This window comes from Protopterus annectens, chromosome 9.part0 (assembly GCF_019279795.1).
Source record: "Protopterus annectens isolate FY-2018-M chromosome 9.part0, PAN1.0, whole genome shotgun sequence".
Taxonomy (NCBI): Eukaryota; Metazoa; Chordata; order Ceratodontiformes; family Protopteridae; genus Protopterus; species Protopterus annectens.
The window spans coordinates 1,863,687,389-1,863,704,888 of record NC_056743.1 but is presented as its reverse complement, the minus strand read 5'-3'; positions in this window follow the sequence as shown (position 1 = coordinate 1,863,704,888).

Below are 17,500 nucleotides of genomic sequence, written 5' to 3'. Positions count from 1 at the left end.
GACTGCGTGATTGAAACTAATAACACATATGAATGAGCAGTGGCTTCATGAGTGTTAGAGAGCAAAATGTAATGAGACCTGTAGGTACCATGTCATTCATTCATGGCATTATGGCAATAATAGGAAAAACTAGCACTCACCAGTATTTCGGCACAGCTGTCAGAATATTACAGCAGCTGTCACAATGTTACGACAGTTGTAAGAATATTACAACCGCTGCCAGAATGTTATGACAGCTGTCAGAATGCTATGGCAGCTATCAGAATGTTATGGCAGCTGTCAGAATGTTACAGCAGCAGCATACTTTGTCAGCTGCTAGCCTAATATTCTGACAGTATTATGGAGACAGGGAGCCATGTAATCTTTTTCTGAGTGTTATTATTTGTTTGTAAGGGAGGTGCCCCCCACTTAATCACCCAGAAATCACCATATTTAAAAATAAAAAGGGTAGTTTGATTGCAGGTAGGATGTTAAGGGTGGCAGTACACCCCCTTACTAACATAAGCCATTTCTGTTTCCTTTAATTCTTAAATATCAAATGTTGACCCGTTGCAGCCTAGTGTTACCTCCATGTGTTTCTGTAATAGCATCCTACTGATGTCTCCAGGTAACTAATATAGCCTGTTCATATTTATTTCAATAATTTCAAAACCATGTTACATACAAGCTACAGGAAAATGCCATCTTACAGCTTAGATGATGGGCAGCACAACTGCCCTGATATTTGAACTCTGTCTACTGCTGCTTAAGGGATATTAATTGCTGTTCATACAGTATTCATTTATATTGTCATAATTTTCTTAAGTTCTTGTATCTGAACAACCATGTAACACACACATATATCTGCTTAGCCTTATATGAAAGCTCACATATGGTTGAGCAAAATGCTGCTGACAGTATGTGTGGAGCTTGAGTTGTTACTGAAATATTGTGAGTTGTTTACAAAATATTGCACAATTAATATTAACTGTGTTTATTATGACTTATACAATCTACTTTTAGACCTAGAATCTAATGAACACCAGCACTGTAAAGATTTGTTTGTGCTGAACAATTTTTAATTTACACTTTAGTAATACTTGTGGCTTTAGTTTAATTAACATTTGTATAAAATGTGAAGCCATATCTTGATTTTGTCAGAAAGCTGAGAATGCAATTATGGTGAGTTAAGAGTACAAATTTCTAGTTTCCATAGGAGCGAATTAGCTTGGTTAACTCATTACTTCCTAGAAAGAATATTCTTCAAGAATGTAGACTTTTTGTGTATCCTGTTAAAGCATGCTTATCTTGATAGAAGTCTTCCCTATTAGTGTTTTCAAAGTTTAATTTCTGATGCTGTTTCATGGATACATGCTTTAAAAATTAAGGCAGCAAGGTAGCATCTAAAGGCTGACATTCATTTGCTAAGCATGTATGGTGAAATGTCAGGGTGGGATGAACAGGACTGGAATCATGAAGGAGTGTTTGCAAAATTGCAGGAAAACAACATTTCCCATATTAACATTACTAATGGACAAATGGAGTATGACACCATCATGTCAGGGGTAGGGTACACAAGCAGTGGGTGCTTATTAAAAGTTCACTATAACATCAACTGTAATGTGAAGACATTCAGAAATATAATTGCTAAAGCTGTAATGAATATTAAATATTTCATATCTGCATTGATATCATTAAAGTTGCTTGACCTACAGATAAGCAAATGGGGCCACCTTATACACATTAAGGCATGCAATTATGACATTAATACTTGCCATCTAACATGCATAGCTTTGTAGATTGATATTATTGTTCAGAAATATTGTGAAATTACTATACACATAATTTGTGCGTATCACAAATGCAGCACAGAATTGCTGTTGTCATTCATCACTTGAAATGTCTCCAAAAGAAGAACAATTCTCCTATTGATTCCTTGTGTCTATCTTGCATGCGTATAAATATATAGCCTTTTGACCATAACACCAGCAATTTTTGGCAAATTAAATTTTATTTTTCTTTCATAAATCTGCAATATGAATTCAGCTTTATTAGCTAGACATTTGATACTAACACCAGCACATAGACCATTGTTAAATGAACATTCATGCTTTACATTTTTTGTCACTTGTATCATCTATGAAATACTGTGAATTGCTTCAAGTATGTTTTAATAGATGATTAGAAGCTAGTTGTTTCTTGTCTTAGAATAGTTCATTTAACGGGGGGGGTGGTGTTAACAATGGGTACATGCTAGAAACAGACATGAGTTCTGTTTGTTTTTCAATTTTAGTTTTAAATCTCCACCCTGAACCACTTACTACATACTTCTATAAATAGCCAGAGATACTCATATATAAGAGGGATTATACCAATGTCAGTAAGATAAAGCTAAAGACCATTTTAAGTCGTTCAAAACTAAAACACATTTTTGTATTCCAGATAACACCAACAGCTCCTTATGGTGTCAGTGTCCAGATATTCTATGGGTTTGTGCTCCTTGCAGAGTGAGTCACCAGTTAGTAACAGACAGTATTTGAAAGTGCAAGGTGTATTTAACAAAATGATATTGAGATTGTTAATCTCAGATGTTTTGCAATGAAGAAATTAACTACTGATTTCATCTTATTATTGATATTTTCACATTTGCATTCATATTTTCATAACTGAGAGACCTGCATGTTATATAAGTGCACAGAGTAAAATGTCCTGGCAGGAAAAGGAAAGGTGCATTGCTAAAGTGCAATTACAGTACACTATACTGGAGATATTGGTAGTTATTTGCTAGTAATTATGAAAATATGAAATACTTCCATTATCTACTTAATTTTTCTAAAGGTGGGTGACTTACAAAGTATTACATGACATCAGATAAACCTTAGACTGTGTTTAAGAAAACTGTGACTGATATTTGCACAGCAAATTACACATCTTGAGAGGTATTCATAGTTATTTGTATTGCTAATTATACAAATAATCATATTTATTCATATTTCTGTAAATTTCTTAGTAAGCATGTACATAAGAAGGAACTTTTTGCTGTTATGTGAAAGATTAGGTCTGGCAAACCAAAATAAACTGACAAAATGCATCTACGTTGGACAGTTTCCAAGAAATGACAACTTATTTGTGAAACATTATAGAAAAATATCATTCTGGATTTTTATGTATAATAATATATTATAGCATTTATGTAATGACTGTGACTTTACTGGCTGTTATCAATGCAAAGAAGACCTTTTTACTGACAACATTTCTGTTTGTACCATTATAATAGCTTTTATTGTTCTTAAAATACTTTTTGCTTTATGCTTTGTAAACTTGATTTGCCAGAAAAGAGTTTTTGTAATGTAAGGATGTGTGTAGACTGCTAGATGTGTGACATTACATATCACACAGGTTTTAAAGAGTTAAAACACAACCTACCTGTACAACTGCTACTTTTTTTTCTTTTTTTTATAAACCATAAACAGAAACTATGTTGGGTAGTATAACTACTAACAACTCCAAATGCATCACACATTCAAAGTAAAGTAGAATTCATGTGGGCAGTTATTGAAGGGATCTCACAACCAGCATGTCCTGAAACTTATGAAAAACTGATCCTTTTCCAGGTAAGCACATAAAATTTTTAATAACGTACCCTAAGCAGAATTTTTTTGTTGCTGTTGTGTCTTTCGGCTTTTCCCAGTTAGGGGTCGCCACAGCGGAACTCTGGTCTGCTAATGATTGGCAGTAGATTTTTACGTGCCGAGTTGCCACCCCTGACGCACAACCTTCAACGAAGGTACACCCATTCACGTATGTCTCCACACAGAAGACGCTTTAGCTGAGAATCGAACAGGACGTCTTACTGTGAGGCGACAATGCTACTGCAGCACCGCAGAATTTTTTTGTAAACAATAATATTACCTAGAACAATAATACTTCTGCAGTACAAGTACTAATTGCCACTGAAAGCCTCAAATTATTTCCATTTTCAGCTTTTACAGTCTCACCCACTTCAAAACAACATAAAATAAACAATGCAGTGATGTATTTTGTCACTATATAAGGAAATGTGCAGCTCTGAATTTGCTTTCTAACAAAACTGAAAAACTGTACTAGAGGGGGCTTGGCCAAGATGGCTAACAGACAGTAGCAAATGGTGAAAGCTCTGTGACTGAAAACTTTTCCCCTGACAGAAAATATAATCAAAAAATTAAAATTTGGAGATACTTGTTAACTAATTTTATTCAATAATACAGAGAAAAGATTTATAGCTTAGAATTTTTCAAACGCTGCAATTTTTCTGTCAGAATTTCAGCTGCTTGGCTAAGAGACAAGAGACTTCAGCATGAGCCATTCAAGAAATGTTGCTCAGGAATCCTTTTCCAAAAAAGATATCCAGTCAATATCTAGTATACAGGATGTAATACTTAAAACAGACAAACTGGATACTAAAACAGAAAGTTTCAAAGAAGAAACCAGAAAGAAGATGGAGGGAGGGTGGCCTAATGGTTAAGGTGTTTGCCTGACAAACACAAAGTGCAAGGTTTGAGTCTCACAAGGGATAATTGGCTAGGCTTAAAATGGCTTGCAAGGGCAGTTAGCTTAGTATCAATCTATGGAACATTTAAAAATAAAAAACAAGGCACATAAATAAGCAGAGAAAGCTTTAAATGATCATGTCATTAATAAACACTACAATAGAAGGAAAAAAAACAGTTGCAGAAAAAGGTGAAGTCCAAGACTGGAAAAACTCCCTTATTAGCTTCAAAAAAAAAGTAGAGAGCTCTCAATAAAACCTCTAAACCTAGCTATGAAGGCAAAATTGTGACAGACACAAAAAACAACCACAAAGCCTTCTATAGTTATATCAAGAATCTCTATGGCAATACCCAGGTTTGCTCTGAGTTACTGCACAATGGTTCCTCCTGTACTGAGCCAACATACTGGCCAACAGATTCAGTGCCATCTTTACCCCTCTCCCTCCCCAAAGGACCAATCACAACACTGGGGGAATGCCAGGGATCCAGCATTACTGCAGCACAGATTAAAGTTGCATTGTCCAGGGCCAAGAATACAGCTTCTATGGGACCCGACAATATCCCTGGATGTGTTCTTCATGAACTACAAAGTGAAATGGCACCACATCTGTGTTACCTGTTTAATCACAGCCTCACCTCAGGCTTTGTCCCTACGAATGTTGCACTGCCACAGTCATCCCTCTCCATAAAGGGGGAGTGACTACCGACCCTGGGAATTATTGCCCCATTAGCCTGATGAGTCTGATATGTAAGGCTATGGAGCGCATTCTCATGGACCTACATAACAAGGATATACGGAATCTCCAAACTCTATTTCCCATGCAATTTTGTTTTGTGTAAAGAAGATCATGCCTGCTCAACCTGGTTGACTTGTTTGAGTCTGTCAACAGAGCTGTGGATGAGGGCAAGGCAGATCATGCAACCAACCTTGATCTGGCCAAGGCCTTTGATACCATTCCCAACTCACCTAACTAGGCATCAATCCCTATATCACTAGGTGGGTTGCAAATTGGCTCACAGATGGAACCCACAGTGTGAAAGTAGCAGAATTCAAGTCAGACTACCGACCAGTCACGAGTGGAGTCCCACGGGGATCGATCCTGGGTCCTCTCCTGTTTGGCATCTACTTCTCAGAAGTCCAGGCCAACCCGGATGGACTCTGGCTGACCAAGTTTGCAGATGACTGCAAGCTGTGAGCCATTATTAACTCCCCAAGTGATGTAGATATCCTACAGAAAGGCCTCACTGAGACCAATGACTGGTGTCAAAACCATGGCCTTAAGCTTAATGCCAAAAAATGTGTCATCATCATCCCTTTGGGAAAAACTCAGTTCCCACTAATTACCACATCAATGGGAGCCCACTGAACACTGAAGGCATTATAACAGATCTGGGGACACAGGTTGACAGCAAGCTCTCCTTCGACCAACACATTGCCACTGTGGTCAGAAAGTCCTTCTATGTGGCACATTTCATTACCAAGGGTTTTGCATCCAGGAAGAAAGAGGTCATCATCTCTCTCTACTCTTCTCTCATTAGGCCAGTCATAGACTATAATGCCTCATTTGGCATGTACCTCACTAGACACATGCAACAGCTGGAAAGGCCACAAAAGTATCTCACAAAGAGGATCCTAGGTCTTAAACAAACATGGACAGGCTCAAAAAACTCCAGCTATTCTCTGTCTCATATCATCTGCTAAGAGGCGATCTCTGCTTGACTTACAAAGCCATGTCTGACCCAGCTCTGTTAGAAATGCTGCATCTAAAGAAATCCAAATCCCTCCACACCACATGGTCCAGAGACCTCACCCGCATTACCACAATCAACAGAACATGCTGGAGGTACAGGTTCATATCCCAGAAACTGCCCATGCTCTGGAATAGACTTCCCATACATGTCAAGCAGAGCACCTCACTGGCCCTCTTAAAGAGAAATCTTGATGAGTGGATGGGAAATAGAAAGTTCACCTCGGGGATCACTGCAGTTGTTTGACTTGATAGAGGCACTGGGAACTAACATTGGACGGCACGATGCCAGGGCACTTCTATGGCTAGGCTTGTAAAGGCTCCCGGGCCATTAGCCTAGTACACACCTATGAACCTATGAATAACTGAAGATGAGACTCAGGCTGAATTTCTATTAAAACAAAATAATTGGCTCATAGTTAAAGTTGATGATTTAGAAAATATACTGAGATGAAACAACATTAGAATATATGGTATACCTGAAAAGTATGACAGAGATAATATAATAAACTTCTTAATAACTTGGCTACATAAAACATTAAATCTACATGAAACATTGTCTTTTGGAATTGAAAGGGCACATAAATTCCTGAGAGCAGGGGAAAGACTTCAAAATAAAAAAATGAAAATATAAAAATATTTACCAAACAATTTTCGAGTACTTTCAGTAAATGTGAACAGTTTATTAAGACTGTAAGAAGGACAGGGGCAATGGAATGGTGTGCTAAATATAATGTGGATGTTATTATATTAGAGGATATAAGATTCCTGACAATTAACACAAATTTGGTTTGGAATGCCACACTACTTAAAGCCTTCATACACACTTGCATTCCAGAACATTTTCTGAAAAAACAACTTAAAAACATAAAATAATCAACACATTTCTACTGTGGGACATCCTATTTATTTATTTATTTTTATTTTACATTTGTTGACTGGGCTAGTCTAACTGGATATATGTCCATTTTCAGTAGAGGCCCGGGGAGAAAAGCTCCACTACAGCATTATTAAAATTGTAACCAAGAAATAGTACATGAGTACATATTTTAAAAAAATAAATGTTATATAGAGACTAGTAAAAGTGAAATATTCATTACATAAGAGAATATAAAATGACATGTTTATAACATGATTATCATGTGAAAAGGCAATATTAGAAAGTTAAATACAACTTAATGTAAAAAAGACAAGACAGGGTGAATTTTTTTTTTCATTCTTCTTCAAGGGATGCATGTTTTGTGCATGTGAAGATGGTGGAATCCTAGTCTTAGTGTCATTTTATTAAAATGTCCTTATCTTTTCAAATCCTGTTTATTATAAGCTAGTAAATCACTTAGTTAAAGAAGCCAAACCCAAGGAAGGTCAGGACACCATAAGGTGCTATGGATGTTAACTGGAAATATACAAAAAGGTGCTATAGGCTTGAATGAGTTAAGAAAAACTGCAAACAGAAGCATTGTGTGGTGGAAATATAATATGTAACTTAGAAAGTAAACATTGTTCTGGAGTGGCATGTTATATAAAAAAAACTGAAAATACCAGATGTAATATTGGTAAGGATGGGAAGGTTAACTGTTGTGGATGTGAGGTGGAGAAAATGTGTTTATAGTATTATAGCATTATATGGATATATACCTAGCAGGGCAAGAGAGAATCTTTTCATCTTATATTACACTATATGGTGGTTAACGTGAAAATTTGAATTGCAACAGACTTTAATTCTGACTTCAGGGAAAGATGTAAAAAGTACAGGAAGTGATAAAATGTGTTAAATTAGCTGTGTGGAAAAAAGTTCAATGGACTTACAGAGGGACGGGTACTCGGATCTGAAACTGATTAGTTTGCATTATTAGAAGACTTGGAGGTATCAGAAGATAATACATTTGTGACATTGTTTTCAGACCATTTCCCAATATGGATGGAGGTTATGGAAGAAAGGTAGCACCTTAAAGAAGGAAATGGAATACATTGGAAATTATGGGATAACAATGGAGAGTAGTAAGCATGGTAGTTATAAAAGGATCATATAGCCATGAAGGATTTCTTTAAAAACTGGAATGAATACTGGAGTGAAATTAAAAAGAAATATACATTGTTTTTTTAATTGGAGAGTGATGCAAAAAAGAAGAGAAACTGTTGTATGGGAAAATTTATAGAAGTGTATTATAAAATTTAGAAAATAATACAAGAGTATTATGACAAGAAAAAGAAATCTTTAAAATAAATCAAGAAAACTAATGCATTGCAGGGAAAAAATTTGCGTAATTGGCCTGCCGCTTTTATTAGACTTCAACATTTAGGTGTCGATGTTTCGGCATTCGACAACATAAGCGTTTGAAGATCTAATAGAAACCCATATTGTTTGCTTTGGTAATAAATGCAATAGTGAGTGAAGTAGCTTATAAAATGAAGGGTCTGAGATATATGATGCAAATGGAGGTGATGATTCCAGTAGTTTGGACATACGCAGACTATATTAGTCTTAGTTTCTAAGAGCAAAGCGTGGATGAGGGAAGTATTGGTTTGTCTGAATGGATGTTTAAAGAAAATGGGAATAACCTTGAATAAAGATAAAAGTAAGGGTTTGGGTGATCTGGTGAAAATTCAGAGTGTGTGTTTTTTAATGATTTAAGTGTCTTTGCTGGGAATAAATTTTGGGAAAAATAATGTGACTATCACGCAACTGGGGGGGTTGATAAAAGAAATGAAAGAAATATGTCAGATTGGGAGAACACATAGATTAGCATTCAGAAAAGGTTTTATCTGGTGAATTCAATATTAATGGGAAAATATCATATATGTCAAATGTTTATATGATTCCAGAAAAATCTGAAAAAGAACTTGTGCAATTGTTATTTTCTTTAATTTGCTGTTCAAGACTGAACCCAGTAAAAAGAGGTGTGCTGTATATGAGTGAGGATGAAATGGGATTGGGGTTATTAAATCCAGTGGTTTATTCTGCTTCTTTAAACTCGTATAAAGTATTAATGTGGTAAATGAAGAGGATGACAATTGTATAGGGAGAATGTTTAAATGTAAGTACAGAACATTCTGGGAGATGATAATAATAAGAAAAAGAGTTTGTAAATGAAGAAAGAAGTAAAATGTAGCAAGAAAAAATACGAACAGAAAATATAAAGAAAGATAGGATGATGTGGTATAATAATGTGATGAAACAATATTATCATGTAAATCCATGGGAGAATTTACTAGAAGAAGCAATTAAAGCTGTTAAAGTAAGGAAAAAGTTGTGTACCAAGATAACAGAGTGTCAGGATTTCCTATGGAGGCTGATAACAAATGTTACCAGTAAAGGGAATTATGCCATATAAAAAGAAAATTAAAAGAGTGTGTTTATTTTGTGGTGAAGAACAGACAATAGATCATGTTTTTGACATGTAAATGAGTTACAAAACTCTAGAAAAAGCTTTGTGAAGGAAAATGTGTTGAGAATATGGTTATGCATGGATCTTATAGGAATAAAAGGAAGAATATGTGAGAAGGGTAGATAAGAATTTTTATGTAATATGGGTTATTTAGAATGAAAGATTGAATGAAATTTTGATTAATGGCAAATAGATTTTGGCAGATCTATTGCAAAAAAATCAGAATATGGCTGTGGAAGAAGGAGTGGGGGCCAGTTATGGAAGAATAACAATAAGGATGTTATAAGAAAAATGATAAATAATAAAAAAAAAAAACAGAAATGTGTAAAGATGTATTTTGTAATTATGTAAATTATGTGTACATTTGTATGCTGTATTAAATAAATACCCCTGCACTTTTCAATAGGTGCAGTGGGATCTTTTACATCCACCTGAGCTACCACTCACTCGAGCAGATGGGACCTCAGTTTAACATCTTATTCAAAGGATGACACACTCAGGAGTCCAGCAGCCCTATTATGCTGCACTGCAATGTCAGCTGTCAATCTACCTGGTGCAGAAATTGAAGCCACAGCATTCTGATCCACAAGTGTGTGTTACCTGTTACATCACTGACATTATCTGTTTCTTCAGTCCTTACTTTGAACAATTAAATTAGAATGTTTATGCAATGCAGGTGAATACATTTTTTCCCTACAAACCTATAATAGTAGTGGCATTCATGTGGACATAGAATATAGTAGACTGAAAAGGGCATGACTGCCACCTTCTGATCCTCTTCAGAACTGCAGCCACACTGCAGCTGTACCAGAACAGCATACATTTATTTATCAGTATGTGCTGTATCTGTTGTATAGATTCTTAGGTGTTTACTAGGCTAATGACCCTAAAGGGTCTTTTTAAGCCTAGCCATGCTTTACTTTTTAGAGGTTATGATACCCCCTATTTTATGGGTGGTATAACATGGGTATGAATGTTTGAGCATTTATAAGCTTTATCTATCTAATATGGACATAGTTGGCAAACTAAGAATAAATGTATGATTATCCATACATGCAGGAATAAAATTTGCTTCATATGGATGGGAAGCCTCTTGCAGAGACAGGGTAGTTTCCAAAAGACTTAATTGCCCCTTCAACATATCATATTTATGTTGCAAATAAGGTTTCGATCCCTAGATAGGATGTTTCTGATGATGATTGTTTTACAGATGTGCAACAGGTCCATAAGGGCTGGATCAGAGTCTTCTTTGAAGACCAGGCATAGATTGCCCCTCAGCAGTCATTACCAGACTGAGAACATAGAAAAGGCTTTGAGGTGGTCCGTGTAGGATATATTTTTTACATCATGTATTCTTTTTCTGAGGAACTTCTGAGACTGGTCCAGTTGTTGTGTTTGTGTATGTCTGGTTTGGTACATACCAGAGGGGGTGTTGTACTCAGTGATTGGTTTGATAAGAGCTGAGTATAATGGAGCAATGATATCTTTGGACCTAGACCCCATACCCGTGCTAATAAGTTGTGCAATGTAGAATGATTTCCTTTCTACAGCAGACAGATGATTGTTAAATGCCAATTTACTGTCTACATGATTTCCCAAATACCTAATGGCAGGGTCAACACTTAGGGGTATATTATCAATGCAGTAATTTCCAGGGGCAGTTGTCTTTCTGAAAAATACTATTATACATTTTTTGACATTGAGTTTTGGACTATGACTCTGGCACCATTTATTAGTCTGCATCAAACCTTCTTGGAAGATATTTGCCTCTTGGGAGATTATGTGACAGTACCTAAGGGAATTATCCTGTTCCTAGACTTACTTACAGAACAAGAATGCAGATTTAGTGAATGGGTCTTCCAGATGATGCTGTCAGGTCAAAGACAAAGTACAGCATGCTCAGGGTCTCTCAGAGAGTTCTTAAATTAATATCTCAGATATTACTGCTGGGATAGCTTGCAGAATGACATCACTTTTTGTCATCTGACTCTATCCCAGGTGAAACTCCCCACTGATGCAGCCAGTAGCATTTAGCATCTACCTGTGAAAATACATACACAAGGTCTTTGCATATCCTGGAAGTCATAAACAATAAAAACACTTCCACGACAATACAGCGAACCTCTAGTTCTAGACATCGTGTCTGTTACTGGACTGAAACTGAAAGATAACATCATTTTATTAAGTGGCCATCAAGTAATTTAATTTCAGCTGTTTTTCTGACGTTAACCTCTAGTGTTCCAGTTTCCATTGTTAAAATATATACATCTAAACAGTTACAATAGTGTATGCACATTTCTGCTCTTTTCCAGGAGGGTACACTGTGGTTACATTTTTAAGCTCAGTACTTTGTAAAATACCTCTTCAGCACACATGTCTGTATAAACCATCTTATATGGCATATAGTTCTAATACATTTGTAACACAAGCATATGAATCATGCTGATATTCACAAATTACATATAATTATTTACAAAATTCCTGACGATATCTCTTTTTGTGACAGTTGGATCCAATGTCTGAAGGTCTTCTATGTTATTATCATTTCCATGATAATTCTTTTCAGGGCTATGCATATAAGACCAGTCAAGCTTATGGGTCAGTCATTTCCCAGGCCCTTGGATAGCTCTCCATGTGCAAATGGATAACAGTTGCAGTTCTACATTCACTTGGGACAAAGCCTTTTGGAATTGAGTGCTTCTTGTGGGCCCAAAAGGTTATGTTTTATTCTATTAAGGAGACATCCTGGGATGTTGTCAGGTTCCACTAATATAGTGATTTTGGTTTTGGAGAGTGCATTGAGTATCTGTTCTCCATTGACAGTTGGGGATATGGGTCTATATTATAACATCAAATTTTATAAAGTTTGAATGTTATAATATCAAACCAGTTTTGTCGAATGCTGAAAACAGCGAAGGTGCAGGACACCGAATTCTTTCCCAGGGAAAGAATTCGGTGGGCCATTGCTGTAGCTTCTCTGTTTTCAGCGTTCGATATGTTGGAATGTTATGGGTCGGGTTCAGGTAAGTGTACAATTGTGTGTGGGTTAGGGGGCGGGTTAGGTGAGTTAGGGTTAAGGAGTGGGTCAGGTAAGTGTGCGGTTGTGTGGACGTTAGGGTTAGGGCATGCGTCAGGTAAGTGTGTGATTGTGTGTAGGTTAGGGTTAGGGGGCAGGTTAGGTGAGTTAGGGTTAGGGCACGGGTCAGGTAAGTGTGCGGTTGTGTGTAGGTTAGGGGGTGGGTTAGGTGAGTTAGGGTTAGAGCACGGGTGAGGTGAGGGTGCGATAGTGACAGACCTTAGGGTTAGGGTTGGGTTAAGGTAAATGGATAGCTAGTAGTGTATGTAAAGTTTAGTTTAGGTTTAGGTGTAGGATTTTAAGTGTATGTGTGTGGATTGCTGTTTTTTGTGTGTTTGTGTTGTGTGTATGTTTCTCGGAATAGCAATTTTTTTCCCTGGGAAAAAAATCGCTATTCTGACTTCGGTGTTTGCGGATTTTGGTGTTTAGGGTTCGATATTATAACATTCGATCTTTGTAGATTTCAATCTTATAATATAGACCCAGGGATACTGTGGTTGGGGTTATTTCTTGAGAGGTGTCTGGGATAAATTTGCTATATCCTCTGGATTAGTATAGGTGGCTCATTTTATAATGATTTTAACATATCTGAAGAATGCATAGTGGTTGTCTTCAGTCTTGGAGGCTACCTTTTTGCCAAATTTGGCTTTGTTAGACTCATTTAGTTCCCCTGCGTTGTTTATTTAGTTTGATGAGGTAGTGCTTACCTTGCTGGATGTTGCACTTTCCATTTTTGGCCATGATTTTCTTCCTTTTGTTATACAATCTACTGATGTTGTAATTCCACCAGGATGGTTTGTTTTTAGAGTTAGTCCTGTGCATATTCCAGATAGGTACCATTGCCTCTATTCAGCTATAAATTTTCAGGATTGTTGTGAATAACTTCATGTATACAGGGTTTGGGCAGCTTGAAATTTTGCCAGTGTGTCACTTAAATGTAGGAAGTTAGTCTTCAAATAATTTAAAAAATACCATGGTTACCTGGTGTCCTAAGTTTTGTTTTTATTTCAAAAGAGATAACTTTATGGTCTGACCTGACCAGTGAAGACTTTACACTCGGAGTAGAACAATGTTCCACTATATTGGTGAAGACTTGGTCCAGGAATCTCTGAGCCTGCAAATCTGAGGTCATATACAATTCACAGTTTATATGGGGGTAGTTGACGTCACTCATAATTATGATGTTAGGTTCAGAAGCATAGCTGGCTTAACCAGTGCCCTTTGCTGATACCAGGAATCAGCACCCCTCACCTCAGCTCTTCAAGTGAAGGGCAAAAAAAAACCCTTCACTGTAATAAACCAATAATAATTGCTACAGCTACAGTCAGATCCACACACTTATCTCTTCCAGTGAAGAGCTTCTACTAGCACAGCAACCAGGTGGCCAGGTGCACGACACACACCCCTACCCTGGCCCAGCCATTCAGGACCTTCATTCAAGACATTTTATTTAAAAAAAATCTTGTATTAAACTATACCAAACTGCTTTCTATAAACATAGAAAACAGTTGCTACAGTCTATACCCTGCTTGCATCGAGAGTTATAGGGATCATGTTTTAATTTAAAAAAAGTCTTCTTTTAAACTGTAGCAGACTGCTTGCTACAGTTTATATCCTGCCTGTACAGAGCACTATATGCTCAAGTTTGCTGCTATATTGGTAAATTATTTATTGTAATTCTCTACTTCATCAGTGTAAAATAAAGAAATTAAATGATCTGCAGTTCTGCATTTGAACAATGTAAAATAAAGAAATGAAATTATCTAAAACTTAAAATTAACTTTTACAAAGAGTTAGTTCTTATTTATTCCACTTCTACCCATTGTTTATTAACCATCATTCATTCTGTTGGATACCTTTGGAAACAAAAAAAAAATATATAGAAAGTCAACACTTCAGTTTCCTCACTGGTAAATGTCCTTTCTTTGTATGTAGGCACCATGCTTCACAGCCCCCCACTGTCAGTCATTTCTTTGAACTGTGAAGCCTACAGGCTCATCAGTAGCAAGTAATCCTCAGTGCAAATGTTTTGATTTAGCCATTTAAAAGTATTTTCAAGTACAGAAATAAGGAAAGTCACCTCTCCTGTATTTTTTTTCTTGTCTAGTTATCCTCTGTCCACACCTGATGCTGTTTAACTGATAAGTCTACTCACTTGTATAGAGTTCTTCTCTGGTAAAGGCTTCTGTTTATTTAACAGGAAAATAAGGAAACTTGTCCCTCTAGTCTCTTTTCTGTTGAAAATCTGTTTCCTGTAAGCTTCTCCAGTGCTCTCCAGGCCCTCACACTGATGTTTTCCTAAACCAGGAAGTGTTCTCACTGAAATGAAAGAAGCTTTCTGCTTTCTTCAAGACGATGGTTTTAATTCATCCATTTAAGAATTTGAGCAAACAGAAAATTAAAAAAGTTGCCTTTCGTGGCTCCTTACTCTTAAAAGCCCCTTTCATATATGCTTGTCCAGTGCTTCCCAGACCTGAGCTCTGCTTTGGTACTAACCTGGGTCTCAGCACTAAGGAATTTGTCTCAAAAGAAGGGCTTCTGTTCACCAATGGAAAGGTTTGTGCAAACAAAAATTAAGGAAACACATCACCCGTGCATTTAATGCTAAATGACATTTCTCTGTTCTTGCCTGGTGCTCCCCATCTCCTGACTCTCACTGTTTCAAGTAAATGGGATGTCTGCATGTTCAACAACAATGGGTTCTGCATATGATTAGAGCTTCTGTTCACCTACTTAATAGTTTGTCCAGTCCGTATAGGAAAATAAACAAAATCAGCACTCAGTTAAAAGTAAGATGTGAAAAAATGATTATGAGCCTGAAATCAGTATACTTGTTTAAGTATAGCAGATTTCTGAAAGAGGCTATTTTCTTTTTATATTTTCCCACAACAATGCTAGTTTGCTATACTATCCCCCAGATTCATGAAGCTCGGCGCAAGGCAGGTGTAAGGCGTGCGCCGGCAGTGCAGTGTATAACCGGCGTAGTAGCGCCACATGCATATTAATGAGTGCACGCCGCAACCACAACCACGTGCAGAGGGCAAGTGCGCGAGCCCAAGTAGGATGCGCCCGTAGGCGTGGCCAAGCCGGCAGGCGAGGAGCAACCTAAAGTGCTGACTGTCACAGGCCGCCTGCAATAGTAACCGCACCAGCCAGTGTCCATGGATACTGAAACGTACACAGAGTATGCAACATAGTACCCGTCTACACAAAACGGAGAACCAAACATTAACCCACGAAGTCCAAATTGTACCTGTCCAAGGAACAAAGGATACGCTTAATACCGTGTCCGTCACACATTGCACTGTCAGTGGGCATACCCAGTAAAGGTGTACTGCAGCATGTCAGCGCACCGCACCTACACACAAGTAGCCCCATGGGCATGTTCACCAGCAGTGCCACAGTGGTAGTGAGAGTACACAGCCGGGCAGCCGCGTCTATATAACAACCAGAAGGAAACCAGATACCCTAAACACAGACAAACATGTGCATAGCAACATGTACTACACCCAGCAACGTACCCATCGCATACACATAGGACGGCGTGCAGCGAATATCCAGAAGCAGAACCCATGCATGCAAATGTAATACACAACAGCCCCGTCATAGCACGTAACCCGCACACATGTACCACCATCCACCCAATCCAGCTAGCAGCCTTGCGCAGCTGCACACCTACACACAGTGGGTATACCTCAAATGTAGTATGAAGTATTGTCCTAGGCAGTGCCACGTGTGCAAATATGTACCCCACATGTCAACATCCCACTGCAGGTACTGATATCCAAATGGCTGCATGTGAATGTGTCGGCAGAATGCGTACATCCCGCATGTGGTACGGACCTGTCGAAACCCCATAGGCGTTCACACGCCACAGTGTCCATAACTGTACACATCTGGACAAAGCAGTATGTGCAGCCACTGTACTAATGATTAGCTATGCAGACATGTCAAACACAACACATAGGGTGGAACATCCGCCCACCAAGCAGGACACCACAACAGAGTACCACATGCACAGAAGGTGAAGGTGGGATATCACACGTAGATAATAGTGGTGCCGGATGGCCAAACACCCACGGCCAATGCAAAGGATTGAATAACACGTATATGCCCGGATGAATGGGTATGTCATATCATGGGAATAGCCTAAGCTATCCAACATAATAGCCATGCGTACCAGATACAAACTGCCAGTAACATGCAGTAGTAATGCAGAAAGGCATACACGACTCTGGGAATATCACAGGACATATGGCACGTGCCAAGTGTCGACGCATGACACAAATGTCCAGGATGGGGCCCCCTGCAAAGAGGAACACATTACAACCCCACCCCCCACTGACGTATCGGCAGTGGAAACACAACCCAAACACACACCAACACCACCGTCCATCCCACGATAGCAACGGAGGCTGGTCAAAGACCACCATGATGCGTGCACAAACAGGGACACGTGTAACTGTCACTCTGACAACCCCCCACAGGCCAATGAATAATAGTATGGACATACGCATGTAATGCTGCAAAGGATGTGTGGTAGTCCTCAGTATCACAGAGGTAGGTACACAGATACACTGTAATCAACCGTGACATATGTGCACTGTACACAGCATACCTGCAGGTAATACAGAGTGCAATCATGTGCCACAGAAATATCCATGTACGAATGAGGACAGGGGATAGACAAGTGTGAATGGGACAAATTATGAACATAGGTTCATAGGTTCATAGGTTCATAGTAGGCTATCTGCCCAAGTGCATTTATAAGCCTAGCCA